Consider the following 14,746-nt stretch of genomic DNA (forward strand, 5'->3'; position numbering starts at 1 on the left):
ACGCTCAAATTTGGAGCAACACTTCGAGGTCATGGAAGCAGTGACTGAAGCCTTGTCAGCAGTGAGTCATCATAACAAAGCTATGCAGCAGTTTATGATATCTCACTTGTTTTTTCAGACACCGTCCAAGCAATGTTCCTTTTTTGATTTGTTCTCACGAGTAAAAACGTTGATATCTTCACATCCAGAGTTTGACACCAAACTGTCCGTTCTGTCCTTGCATCCTGTGACTTAAAAAAAAAAAAAAAAAAAAAAACAGTCAGAAAATCGTCTGTTTTGAAAATGCATCTTGGGTTCTACCTAGCAACTGGATGTTTGTGCAGCAACATTACAAAATGTCATTTCTGCGGAAATTGTGTGTGACTGCTGATGAGCTAACGCTGTACTGAAATGCTGCGGAATTAATTGTTCAGCTGCAGAATCGGCCTGTGTGGAAGAAATAATAATAGCAGCGAATAAAATAGCACATGATAATATTTGGGGAAGTGTGAGAATTTTGGGAATGCAATAAACAGGTTATTTCCTACATGACCTCCAACGGTTTTGAATTGGAATAGTTTGAACTGGTCAATACATGTGCAAGGAGGAGGTGGAGGGATCAAATGTCCGTATTCATTTGGGAATCATGTCATGGGAAATGTGAAACCATGAAAATGCGGCAATGAAAAAAAAAAATAGTCGACAAGATGGCCTGAATGAGCTCAACACTTTAAAGTTAGGATGCGAAAGATCAACTTTTTGTGGAGAAACTCCTTCTCTCCTTTTTTATGTGGAAAATGTGGAGTTGGAGGGGAGGACCGACAATTTCAGGCATGTAAAAATAGGTCCACGAATGTCCTGAATTTTGTGAATACTTGGAAGTTTAAATGGTTTAGTGGAAGGAATAGAATGTCCCCAAAAAAAGTGGAGCAAAGTATAATTTAAAAAAAAAAAAAAGTGTTTTTTTTGGGGGGGGGGGGGGGGGGGCGCAGAATAACATACATGACTGATTTCCAGTATTCACACAATAAAGGTTGAATTGAATAGACAGGCAGTGGGATTGCAAACAAGGGAATTGCATATTATGTATTACGCAAGAAAAATGACAGACGACCAATCTGCTTCCAGACTGTGCGTGTGCGTGTCGCATTTGTGTGTGGGTGGAATCATTTTCCACAAGTAATAACCCTGATGGTGATGATGGCACAGTGCGATTACTTAAACAAACGAGTCCCCATTTTATTAAAGTCTATTTGACACATATAGCCTGCTGCTTAAATCAAATCTGGAGCCTCCATCTGCATTCACGTCCATTTCATCAACAGGACTTTTTTTTTCCAAGTTTGCTGTGGGATTTTGCGAAAACTTTGCATCCTTTAGCAAAACGACACAGCGTCCCACAATCGGATAATTATGAATGATGCTAGTGTCTGGGGCTTTCGATGCAACAGGGCCCGGACAAGCGAGAGTTGGGAATCATTCTGGAGGCCAGTTTCACACAGGAACCATGCAAAAAAAAAAAAAAAAAAACACACAAAAAAAAACCGCAGCCTCGGAAGACTTACCAAATCCTGCCTTCACAGACGTCTGTGTAAAAGGCAAAGCTGGATCTTGCCGATGCAGCTATTTTGGGGCATCTCTGTGTGAAACAGACTTGAGACTAACAACAAAAGAGGCTTTGGCCTGGGCTTTTGTTTTAAATAGTCCCACCGCAATGGACAGCCAAACTTTAACGGCTTTTGTTTTAAATAGTCCCACCGCAATGGACAGCTCACCTTTAATATCTCCAGAACAGATCCAGACTGCGTGTGAATTAGATTAGCCGCGAGGATGTGATAGCATGCGGATTAGATTGTCGTAAATATTTTAAGAGCGATTCTCTGTGACATATGAGCGAGCTCATCTGATAACAGCTGCTTAAATCTGACGCTAACACAGTGGAACCTATGCGCCAGGGACACATTTTGCTAGTTCTCTGGCTTTTTGCCACACTTATTCTATAACAGAAGGGGCAGCCTTAAAGTGAAGTCAAGACAAACATATTTTTTTCAATAATATGTTCTAGGCAGGCCCTATAGTTTGAAACACAGCATTCTGACTAATAATGCGCTTGTGGAATATGAGAAATCCAGCCGTTTTTAGCTAGCTCAAGGGGCGGCCATTTTGTCACTTCTGTTGACTGAAGATGACATCATAGTTGCTCAGGGCTCGGAGAACGACCAATCATGGCTCAGAATCAGAAAACAGGTCAGCCGTGATTGGTCGCTAGCTGAGCCATGAGCAACTGTGATGTCATTTTCAGCCGACAGAAGTGACAAAATGGCCGCCCGCTTGACTCATAGTCCACAAACGCAATATTAATCAGAATGCCGTATTTCAACTAGTGGGCCTGCATAGAACCTATTCAGGAAAAAAATATGTTTGGCTTGACTTGCGATTTGACAAAGCGTGCTAAAAGAATAGATGGAGAAACATCACAAGAGCAGGAAAGGAGGCATGTATGGATGTCATTTAGGTTTGAGGTTGTTAGAAGAATGTTAAAACGACTGGGGTGTCTTTTTTATACACTGAAACTCCAAAATAAAGAAACCCGTCGTCACTTTATCAAAGTCAAGGTGGATTGTTTCATTTTTTAAATGTATTTTTTTATTGTTTCCATCATTTAACACGTTTTTTGCACATATTCTGACAAGAACACTCAAACACAAGTTGTCAGAATATATTTTTAGATTTTGATATTAACAGCGGCTAACAGTTTTTACACTCGTTAACAATGCTACCGAAAACAGCCCCGAGCTGTTCAGGAAAGGTTTTACCATGGCGACAGAGTGGCCCTGGAACAGAATATTCCTCTTTCCATTTTTTCCCCAATGCCGAAAGCACTAGCCACTATTTCCACTTGACAGAAGCAAGGCGACGAATGGTGCGGCCGGTAAGAAAAGACGAGAGGGGAAGAAAACCCCCAAAATGCTCACTGTATGGATTCAGACCTCATAGATGTCATCTGTGCAGGAGCCATGAAGTCAGCCGAGCAGGCTGAACTCATTACCTCAAATGACTCCTGGGAGTTATGGCTGACTGGAGAGGGGGTGGAGCCAAAGGATTCACATATAATAGCATCCTTGTCTTGACTCAAACGGCTGCTGAGGTGTCCTCCTGTACCAGCCGGAGACCTTTTGGGATATCCTGCTACAGCCGACATTCAATGGAGGTCCCGTTGGAGCGTACGGCTCGCGGCCCGGATCGGGTTACGTTTTTCTTTTAAAGGCCACCTTCGATGTTTTGCTGTCAAGAGCCAAGGAATGTGTAGGAAGGTGGAAGCCGTTTGAACACTTCAACAGTAAGGAATGTCTGGAGGCCGCAGCAGCCTTCCAGAGGTTTCTGTGGCCGAGAGGAGTTGGCCCGGGGTGTCCCAAACGAGCTGTTCGGAGAATACTGTCGCCATCATAAGATTTATTCACTGGGCAGGCAATGTTTTGAGAAACACTTTCGACGTTCTTAAAGTGGGAGTCGACCAAAAGATTTTTTTTTTTTTCAAGAATATGTTCAATGCAAGCCCACTAATATTCTGATAAATATTGCGTTTGTGGAATAAGAGTTGTTCCACTCGTTTTTTTAGCCATCTCAGGGGGCGGCCATTTTGTCATTTCTGTCAACTGAAAATGACATCACACAACCTCAGGGCTCAGATAACGACCAATCGTAGATCAGTTTCAGAAAAAAGGTGATTGGTCGTTTTCCGAGCCCTGAGCAACTGTGATGTCATTTTCGGTCGACGGAAGTGACAAAATGGCCGCCCCGAGGTGGCTAAAAAGGGGTGGATTTTGCTGCTTAACTCACATTCCACAAATGCAATATGAATCAGGATGCCGTGTTTCAACTCGTGGGCCTGTCGGGAACATATTCTTGGAAAAAATATGTTTGGGTTGATTTCCACTTTAACTGACCTATAAACAGCAAGCGCATGAAAAGCGACACCTCTGGATGGCGAATGACAAGCATATCGTAGATAGCTAGCAATAAACTCCCGATATTCATCAAGTCTCGGAATTTGGCTTCTTCAAATCAAAATGGCCAACTTAAAGTTCAACTTTGGCCATTGGTCCTTGAGACTTTTTTTTTGGTGCGTCTTATTATGATAGACATGTCCTGACTGCTCAAACTGGTTCAAAACAAACCGGCTTCAAACCAAAATGGCGGACTTCCGGTCCAATTTAGGACATGGGTTCTGTCCGCCATATTTCACGTGGCTCTAATGTAAAAAGAGTCGAAAAAAAAAAACATGGCGTATAGGAACGACATCTGACTGGGGCACTCAAAGGCACGTACAATATAGCATCGTTCTTGAGGTAACAAAAAACATATTGCCGCCAATGTTTTTGTACTTTTTGGTTACCTTTCCGATCCCATCCAGCAGAGTTAACGAGCACTACCGAGAGCCCCGAGAGTGAAATTCAAGGCCAACGGTAACAGTCGACCGCACGCGCTCTCACTTCCTTGGCAACCGCGTGACTCATTTCCCCATTCACGTTGCAAGGACGGCTCGGGATTTAAAAAAAAAAAAAAAAAAAAAAAAAACAGGAACCTGAAGCCAAGCGCACAATTAGGGCCTCAGACCCAAGCGTGCTGAAAGGAAAGCAAGACGCTCCACTTTTGTCAGGAACAGCGCAGGACACAGGGTGACAATTGGGAGTCAATGAGATTCAATATAGAGTTCTCAGTTCAACCGATTCAGTCTTCGATTATGAACAAAAGCGGACAAAAATATTGAGACACGTGAATTGCGCATTTTGTGTTTAGTGACGGGTCCATAAGTCAGAGACACACGGCGTGGTGAATCAAGTGCCGCCTACAAGAATGAAAAGCTGTCTCATCGCGACTGCTCAAAACGACCAATCGCGGCTCGGATTCAGAAAACCGGTCAGCCGTGATTGGTCCTTGTGAGCAGTTGTGATGTCATTTTCAGTCGACAGAAGACAAAATGGCCGCCCCCACAGATGGCTAAAAACGAGTGCTTAACTTATATTCCACAAACGCAAAATGAATCAGAATGCCGAGTTTCAACTAGTGGGCCTGCTGGGAACATATTCTTTCAAAAAATATCTTTGGGTTGACTTCCGCTTTAAGTAGTAAAATCCATCCATTTTTGTCCATCTCAGCGGGCGGCCATTTTGCCGCTTGCTGTCAACTGAAAATGACATCACAGTTGCTCAGGTAACGACCAATCATGGCTCCGCTTCAGAAAATATGTGGAAGCATGTTTCCTCTACTACATACTTGCAGTTCAGCACCTGTGGATTGACTTCTTTTTTCAATATTTAAATGTTTTTTTTTGTAATTTTGCCAACCCTAATTTTTTTGGTGCATAACACATAATGTATGCTTATGAGCGTTTCTTTTTTTGGCGTTAACAAATACAAATATAATTTTTTTTTTTTTTGCTCAATTTTGTCAGTGCATTTCAAGAGGCCGCCAATGACACATGGCGGGTATTTTCGCTATTCGCAGCCTCAACCGAGTGATTTCCACCCGAGTCGCATGTGCTGTCATTCATTATTTTTTGGTGTATTAAAACTTTCTAAAAGGAGATATACTATGCGTTTTCCCCACAAATTCACACCGCTCCAAGGTGTCCGTCTCATGCGACAGTCAAAATAGCCCAGGGATCACGGTATAAGGAAGAACTACAATGACAGCATTATTGTCCATGGCTTCCATGGCTGCCATGCAGATTCATGGCCCCCTTTTTACAACCACTCCAGTCTATTCAAATGAAATGTTTTGTACCAACAGAGAGGCTAATCACTCATTAAGCAGCTCAATACAATCAGCGGGCCGATTGAAAAAGACAACAACACATTGCGGAAAGCCATCCAAATGAGACTGAATATCATCAAGTATTGGTGGCTACAAACGCACGGCGCGACGCTTTTGCGCCGATTAACGTGAGCAACACGGCCGGAGGGAAACCAGATCCCCTTTCACGCACGCTCCCTGTAAATTTGTTTGCGTTTGTGAAGCACTATGACATTTTTCACTCCATTTTTCACTTTAGCAGGATATGTGGTGGAATTGTATACGTTTCTTTAATTAAAAGAATGTATTATTCATTACGTGTTTTGTTTTTGTGTAGAATATTAAATATTTTTAAGTCGCATTCACCCATTGACAGGGCAAGGCCAAAGTCATAACAACAACATTCACTGACGTTTACAATTTGACAGTACAGCATATTTTAAACTGTGAAATTGCATTTTAAATGTTTGATTGACAGTTTTTTTTTTTTTATGTTCCATTTTACAGGATCTCAATCTGGTATTTTATTTTTAAAACAAACTATCTATTAATGTTGTTTTTATTTGACATCATCTCGGTGTGAATTGTTTTAAAAGATTTTTAATTGGCATTTTTCTAATTTAATATTTTAGATGATATTTATAGATTTCCTTTTATTTATGTGAAATGTTATTAAATATTTGATTTTTTTCCTTTCTAATTTACAGAATCTGTGGACAATGTTTAAAATGTTTTTAAATTATCAACTCATTCACTGCCAGATGTTTTCAGACTCTCTTTTACCCTAATGTTTAAAAAAATGTGAAAAAAATATCAATAAATTCCTGGGATTGAATGGATGGACTGCGAAAAGACAAGTACATTTGTCAATGGAATTTAAATTCAACTCTGAATTTAACGGGATTTCTTTCCAGTGAAGAAATTGGTGGCGGGCTCGCGACGTGCCGTCTCTCTCAGGCACCGTAGTGTGCGTGCTTCAAAATGCATGCGCTTCGAACTTAGGTCGTTGAATTCTATCAGTTCACCACTAGATGGCACTAAATTCTACACATTGTCCTTTTAAGACTTAAAGAGTAAGTGACTTGTCTGTGAAATGTAAAATGTTCATGCATGTTTGTATTTAATATCATTCATTAATTTTCTACACTTTACAGGCTGTTATATTTTTTTAAATATATTAATATATGAACTGATAACTTTATTGTTACAGTATCTCTAAAACGCTATTACTTTTGGGTCACCATTTTCCTTACTATTTACTCCACTTTTCAATTTTACACTCAGTATGGAATGTTTTCATTCCAATTGTTTTCACCTATAAAGCCATCATTCTTGCCATTTTTAAAGAGTCTGCGATTTTTGCGTGAAAGATCCGACCGATCGATAAAAACGAGAGACAAAGCGGTGGTGACGGTCCATTTTGGCGTCGTTTCCCCAGGTATGCGAAGCTGGCCCTAAACTCTCTCGGAAGGCAGATGAGACTCTCACCGGCATTGCATAACGTCCTTGAGCCAAAGTAAGCAGAAAAATATTCAAAATGTGGAGAGAGAGAGAGCAAGAGAGAGAGAGAGCGAGAGAGAGGAAGAACAAGACACCCACACATCTGCACCGCCTGTGCTACTCAAACACTAAATCCACAGGAGGCCCACGTTGGCTCATAGTGAGTGCTTCCGGCTCTTTCCGTAGAAGCAAATAGGGGTCGGGGTTCAATACAGAAAGTTGTTACCTCCACCAAAGGAGGTTATGTTTGTTGCTTGGTCTATGAAAATCTTTTCTTTTTTTTTTTTTTTTTTTACTGAATGGTGGAGAGGTGAACAAGAGACAGAGGCAAGTGTTGCATTTCTTCCGGTAACCAACCTACTGTGCTGGGTTTATTTAAAAAAAAAAAAAAAAAAAAAGGAAGAAGAGAAAGAGAAAGTGAATTCATTCTGTCATTCAGCATCATCATAAATGCTTCAATGTTTTATCATGGCATTTTTCCGCATTGCTGAAAAATTTCTGTGGCGGGTTCACAAAATAAAAAGCCCCAAAAAAGAAAATTCATCTATTTGAGTCATCATCTTACTGCACAGCCAGGACTGAGAAACCTTTCTAGTTTGCAAAAAGTTTTGTCTGATCTATGGTTATCGTCACAAAAAATACAGGTTTTTTTTCGACAGTATCTCTGAGAAATTGCATTAGGATTTTGAATTTACATTTGTCACTATTTTTTCTTGTTTTTCAATTTCCAGCATTTTATGAAAATGCCTTTTTTTTTTTTTAAATGATTTTCAAATTTTACAGGAATGTATGTCATTTTATCAGCATATACTAATTACATAACAACTTGATGATTTTTTTTAACTAGTCATTAAAATTGGTTAGTGTTACAGTACCTTTGTGTGAAGTTGTATTCCCCACCAAAAATTGCAAAGCGTTTTTAGTCATTATTATCTTACAGGAATTTTGTATGAAATGTCATTTCATTTAATCCTGTTCATTAACCAAGCTGTAGTGTAGTGCAGCCATTTCCTGCTCTAGGGTTACCGTCACACACTGTCATCAGCAGGTTGTAACATTGATGCAGACTGTTACTACTACTACCAATAATAATAATAATAATAATAATAATAATAATAATAATAATAATAATAATAATAATAATTTCATGTAGAGCTTTTCTACCTATGTAAAGATGCAAACAAACTAGTCACAACTAAAATAGTAAAAAAAAAAAAAAAAAATCTATATACATTTATATAAAATGATTAAAATATATATATATAATGATGTCCGCCATGAATTGGTGAGATAATTCCGATCCAAAATTGTCATCCCACCACAGATTGCTCATTTTGGTTCAGAATGGGGAGATGTGATTGAACTGCTGCTCAGTGCAGGGGGCGTATCTATTCTAGTGAGATAAAGGGGGGCAGACCACCCCAAAATCTTGAAAAAAACCCCAAACTATTTGCCTTATTATCGTTAACAGAAAGCTATGACATAACAGTTGTTCCAAAGAACTACAAAATATAATCACAAGATGGTTTTGTTTTGCCATGTTTCATGAATTCAAGTTGAAGAATGTCAAAGTGGCCCTTGCTTGCATCCTGTCATTTTTCGATTTGCGGCGGAAACATTTTGGACACACCTGCTCTAAATTGTGCGTAGGTGTGACTGTGAGTGTGAATAGTTGTTTGTTTACTTACTACATGTGCTCCGCGATTGGCCAGTTTAGGTTCATTCGGGCCTCCCATGGTCAAATGGGACGGGCTCCGGCTCATCAGCGACCCTCGTGAGGATGAGCGGGAAAGAAAACGGATGGATCTACTTTTTCTCGATGTGTCTATTGTACATGTATAAAAGGGACAAGCTAACGAGCGTTTGAATTTGTCTGTATGCATGTTTCCAATCCCATAATGGCAACATAAGCACATCCCAAGCCGCTGATGGCGGCCGGGCGGAAGGCAGCCTATAGCGTCCGTTTGCCGGTGTGCTGCTATCAAGTGCCATTAGGAAAGCCTCTCCACTCTACCGCAAGGCCTTTGCTATTGCAGTTTCCCTGGGAGACCTCTCCCTCGCCCACTGTGTCATTATTACCTAATCTGCCTTCCACGGTCCACGAAGGGCCACGGAATGCGTTTTGAGTGGAGGCACGCACGCAAAACAAATACATTATTTATAAAGCGCAAAAGCTATCATGTTTGCCATTCCTTCAATCTCCTGTCGAGTGTACAGTGTTTTTTCCGTTGGCCGGCGGTGTGCTGTGACGCCGCCAATGTAGAAAAATTGGCCTACTAGAACATCTGAACTTTATTCTGGGCTAGACAGAGGCAATTTAGCATGAGATTGAATGTGACTGGTTTCCTCTGAACACAGTTATAAGAGGGTGTGCACACTTATGCAACCACATGCTCCCTTGCTTATTTCTTCCCCTCTTTAACATATTTCTACTTTCAAATTGAGTTGTACAGGTTATATGGAACATTGGGAAAATTTTTTAAATGATTTATCTTGCTCTTATTTGTTGACGCCACAAAAAAAAAAAAAAAAAAAAAAAAAAAGGCATTTGAACAGGGGTGGGCAGACTTTTTATACCCACTGTACTTTATGTGCCCGGCTATGGAGAGCCGTTTTGAGCAGTTTTTCAGAATATCCATCTTAAAGTCCATGTAGTAGTACACGCTTTGTCCTAACAAGTTAGACAATTCAGCGTACAAGTAGAACAACAGTGTATTTTTATGCTACTAGAGCTGCTTTTGGCCTACTTGTACTCTATTAAAACTTATAGTAAACTACTATGTTGCACTATTCGGTGGACTAGGGCACACTAGTAGAACGCCTGCCCTCGTGGTAGCGTTACTTTTCACTACAGTCTCACGTTTGGCCTACTAGTACACAGTCAAACCTTACTAGTACTAGCGCTAGTAGAATGACTAGGCGCCCGAGTAGAATGACTATCTTACTAGTTTTTTTTTTCCCCAGTTCCACGGACGCTGTTGGCCAACTACTATGCAATTAAATACATAAACTAGTAAACTACTGTGCTGTGCAAATTCAACAAAAATCTTTTCAGTGTAATAACAACATTTTTTCCACTACTAGAGCCACTTTTGTCCTACTAGTAGTACACACCTTGCTAGCAAACTATTGTGGTAGGCTAGTATCACTAATAGGCACGTCACAAAATACAAGACCCTACTTGCAGTATCAAAATGCCCACTGGTCATTTTGTCTCACTAGTAACATGTAGTTGCCCCTACAGCCGTTTGAGCAATTATGTCATATCGTTGATGTCATGCTTTCCTTCGTTTTTGCTCAAATCCTACCAAATCTTTAACGGGGAAGTCAACCCAAGCGTATTTTTTTTTTAAGAATACATTCTATGCAGGCTCACTAATTGAAACAAGGCATTCTGATAAATATTGCATTTTTGGAATAAGGGTTAATCCACCCGTTTTTAGCCATCTCCGGGGGCGGCCATTTTGTCACTTCTGTCGACTGAAAATGACATCACAGTTGCTCAGGATTCAGGTAAAAACCAATCACAGCTCTCCTGTTTTCTGAAGCCGAGCCACGATTGGTCGTTACCTGAGCCCTGAGCAGTTGTGATGTCATATTTAGTCGACAGAAGTGACAAAATGGCCGCCCCCGGAGATGGCTAAAAAAAGGGTGGATTTTGCCGCTTAACTCATATTGCACAAACACAATATTTATCAGAATGCCTTGTTTCAACTAGTGGACTTGCATAGAACATACTCTCAAAAAAAATATGTTTGGGTTGACTTCTACTTTAAGGTCCATGTACTAGTACACTCTTTGTCCTCACTAGCCGGACAACTTTACAGCAATAATAATGGGTAAAAAATAGTAACTAGTAAGTCGGAGTAATTCAAGCAGTGCAACCTAGACCTTACGAGCACTATACTTGGATATCAAGGACATCAAATAAATGCAATTAGCTTGCGATTGGCTGGCGACCAGTCGGGGTTTTGATATGGTTGACTGTATTACAGATGAGAGGATGTGAAAGAGAAGAGTTGAAATCATGCGCTTGCGAGAGAGGCGTTTGGCAACCAACATGTTATCACAGCAGAAATCGTGCGAGCGCAATGAGGAAGGAAGGAAGCACTTTAGAATCAAACTGCACCATCTTTACATACTCTCACCGGACACATCATTAGGGACACCTGAACAACCGTAAAACAAAAAATACGGAACACTGCAGCAAAGTGGAGACTGTGGAGTATGGTACTGCAGCAACAACACAGGTGGCGTGTTGTCGCTTGTGTCATTCGTAATTGCGCATTCTCAAGTGTTACAATGATGCGGCGATTTTATTGGAGATTTCGTCTGAAGGAAGCAAGAAACAGAGCTTTGCAGCGAGGGAGACTTGGGAGTATAATAGGATAAACTCACGTCGGTGTTTTGGACATTTCTAGCCACGTCTTCTCAAATCCCTGATGACGAACTAAGTTTAAAAAAAAAAAAAAAATTCTCAAGCAGCAGCATCTCCCCGAACTCTAATCAGGAGAATCACTCAGCACCTGTCAGTCAGACTCGTACAGTGACAAACTACAAAGGACGTCGTTCAAGTGGAAATTCCCCTTTAAGTCGTTCAATCGCCACAGCAGCCTTTTCGTCGCGATTGTAGCCGTTAATATTGAAAATAAAGCCTTTAAAAGTTCATCTTTTTCAATGAGTTCACTTTATAATGGCGAAAGCGACTCGCTGTTACACTATTGAGCGGTCAAGACGGCGTAAATGCGCCCCAAACTTGCCATAACGTCAACATAAAAGATGACCAAAAAAAAAAAAGACGAGGGAAGTCTGTAAAATGTGTCATGTTTTACACAGAACGCAAATGGGGGGGGGGGGCGGGGGGGGGTTCGGGGGTCCTACCTTGTGTTTCACCGTCAGTCCGTCACCTACGCGTCCCGCCAACGAATGCTCGCGAAGTGACCGCGGAAGGTGGTGCCATCGTCCGGGTAGAGAGAAGTGAGTGTACTGTGTCCTCCTCCGGATGTGTGTGCGTGTGCGTGTGTGTGCGTGTGTGTGTGTGTTAATGACAGAAGCTCCCCTGGACGTACGACCGCGCGCGGCAGCTTTGAGATTCCCAAGACCCGCCCCCTCGCGCCTGTCTGTCAAACGCAACCACGCCCACTCCCAAAACAAAACAGTTGTAAATCAAGAAAACGGCCATTTTGTGTCAAATTAACACCTGATTTACTTCATTAGCCTTTTAGATTTTTTTTTCATTTTTATTTAAATGTTTTGAGTTTCCAGGTTCGAATGCCGATTGCATCCTTCCTGTGGGGGTTTTGCAGGTTGCGCTTATTGAGTTTGCTCCTTTTTAATGACTTCTGGAATTGGCTAAATGATTTAACCGTTTATTGGAGCAATGGCTAGCATATCCGCCTCGCAGTTAAGAGGTTACAAGTTTGAATCCGCCGCTTCCTCCCACATTCCAGCAGCAAGGCAAGGCAGTTTTATTTATATAGCACATAACACAAGGCAACTCAATGTGCTTCACACAAGCAAAGACACAAACCCTACAAGCATTTACAAACATAACAGTTAACAACATTGAAAAGCAAAGCAGAGAAAACAAAAGTGGATTATCAAAATTACCAGAATGTACGTGGACAACATTCAAAGACACTAACGGAAAACTTTAAAGACATTTAAAAGTAAAGAAATAAAAATGGGTTTTTAAACTATATAAAAGATGTCAAATTTAAATTTAGAAGACCTTCATCAAAGGTATGAGATAAAAAGAAAAGTCCTTAATCTGGATTTCAAAGCATTTCCACTCATGCCTGACTTCACTTCTGGTGACAGTTTAGTCCATGTGTGTGCAGCATAACAGCTAAATGCAGCTTCACCATGTTTACCTTGAACTCTGGGCGCCACTAATTGGCACAAGTCTGCAGATCTCAGAATTTATATTCAATCAGCATTTCATTAATGCATTCAGGACCCAAACCATTCAGTGATTTATAGACCAGTAGCACATTTTATAATCTATTCTACAGTTAATTGGGAGCAAGTGTAAAGTCTTTCGGACTGAAGTAACATGTTCCGATCTCTTTGTTATGGTAATAACCCGAGCTGCAGCGTTCTGAATTTGCTGCAGCTGTTTGATGCTCTTTTGAGGGAGATCAGTAAGAAGACCGTTAGAATAATCAAGTCTACTGGAAATGATAGCATGGATAAGTTTCTCCTGGTCTGCTTGGAGCACGCAACCCTTCAGCCTGGAGATGTTTTTCAGCTAGTAGAAGGCTGCTTTAGTGATGGATTTGATATGTTTGCTGAAAGTCCGCATGCACGGTAGCTTCAGACTGAAAATTGTAAATTGTTGTGAATGTAAGTTAAGAGTGAATACTCTCTTTCTCCCTATATATATATATAGATATATATATATATACACACAGTATATATATACACACATGTAGTACATATACACATATGTATATATACACATATACCTATATACAGTATAGACACAAATATATATATATATATATATATATATATACATACAGTACATATATACGTACGTATGTTTATATATATATCCACACACACACATATATATACATATATATATATATATATATATATAAAATAAAAGGGTGGAAGCACACATTGCTGACGCTACTGTTTGTTGTTGTTTGTTTTTATTGCATGAAATTGGTGAAAAGCAGCAAAGACGATACAGTCGGTACAGTTGGGAACCTTCGACGTCCAAGGAAGGTTTGTGTTCGGTTTGGGACATTCACACTTTACACGGCCAACCCTTTACCTCGCCATGATCCCCACAACTTTGTCCCGTACTACTATTAGTATAATCATATCACCATGTCCTTTTATACCACAACACAAGTGCTTAGGTACTGCATTTAAATATAATATTGCATTGAAAATGACTGCCAAGATTTTTTTAAAATGGTTTGTATTTGCTGGCTGTAATCTGGTTATTAGGAATTATATCATATATTTTTCATTATTTATAATAATAGGTTGTAGATGTGAAGTTGAACATTTAAATGCAGTACAAGCACAAATTGTGGTTTCACAGTGGGGTACTAGCACCATCTACAGGTTACACGTTGTACTGCAGTGACAAAAGACAACTGAATTGGAGGGCTGTCTTTAAAACCGGTTTTCCCCAAATTTGAGGGGTTTCTTGAGGATTTTAATGATCATCCAAACATATTTTCAAGGCAAATGTTGCCATTGTTGTCGTAATAAATTATCCTGTGTTGTGTTTATATGAGAATGTTTGGGAAAATTCTGTTTCAATTCACACAAAATGTAACCTCCTTTTTATACAAGTAGACCAGCCACATAAAAATAAAACAAGGCCAAAAAAAAAAGAAAAAAAAAAATACATTTTCATGACTCGTAAAATGGTCTCTCACACTTGTCAACTTGGTCACAACTGCCAATAATAACAATTAGGAAGAAAAAATATTTGTTGTCATTGTCC

The 14,746-nt window shown here is 40.1% G+C and overlaps 1 protein-coding gene across 4 annotated transcripts in view; it reads right to left on the bottom strand.

Annotated features, from left to right (window-relative positions):
* The window catches only part of adcy7 (adenylate cyclase 7), a 49,410-nt gene extending 37,062 nt beyond the window's left edge, over positions 1-12,348 (bottom strand). For 2 of the 4 annotated variants that reach the window (XM_086024925.1, XM_086024922.1), the window contains exon 1: positions 12,157-12,346. The gene's annotated coding sequence lies outside the window, so the exon portion shown is untranslated. Of the gene's footprint in view, positions 1-12,156 lie in introns of all 4 variants that reach the window. The other 2 variants (XM_086024926.1, XM_086024927.1) reach the window with 2 other exon arrangements.
* Positions 12,349-14,746: the final 2,398 nt, after the last annotated feature.

Source organism: Filicampus tigris, chromosome 3 (assembly GCF_054856515.1).
Source record: "Filicampus tigris isolate MCC_2025a chromosome 3, RoL_Ftig_1.0, whole genome shotgun sequence".
NCBI lineage: Eukaryota > Metazoa > Chordata > Actinopteri > Syngnathiformes > Syngnathidae > Filicampus > Filicampus tigris.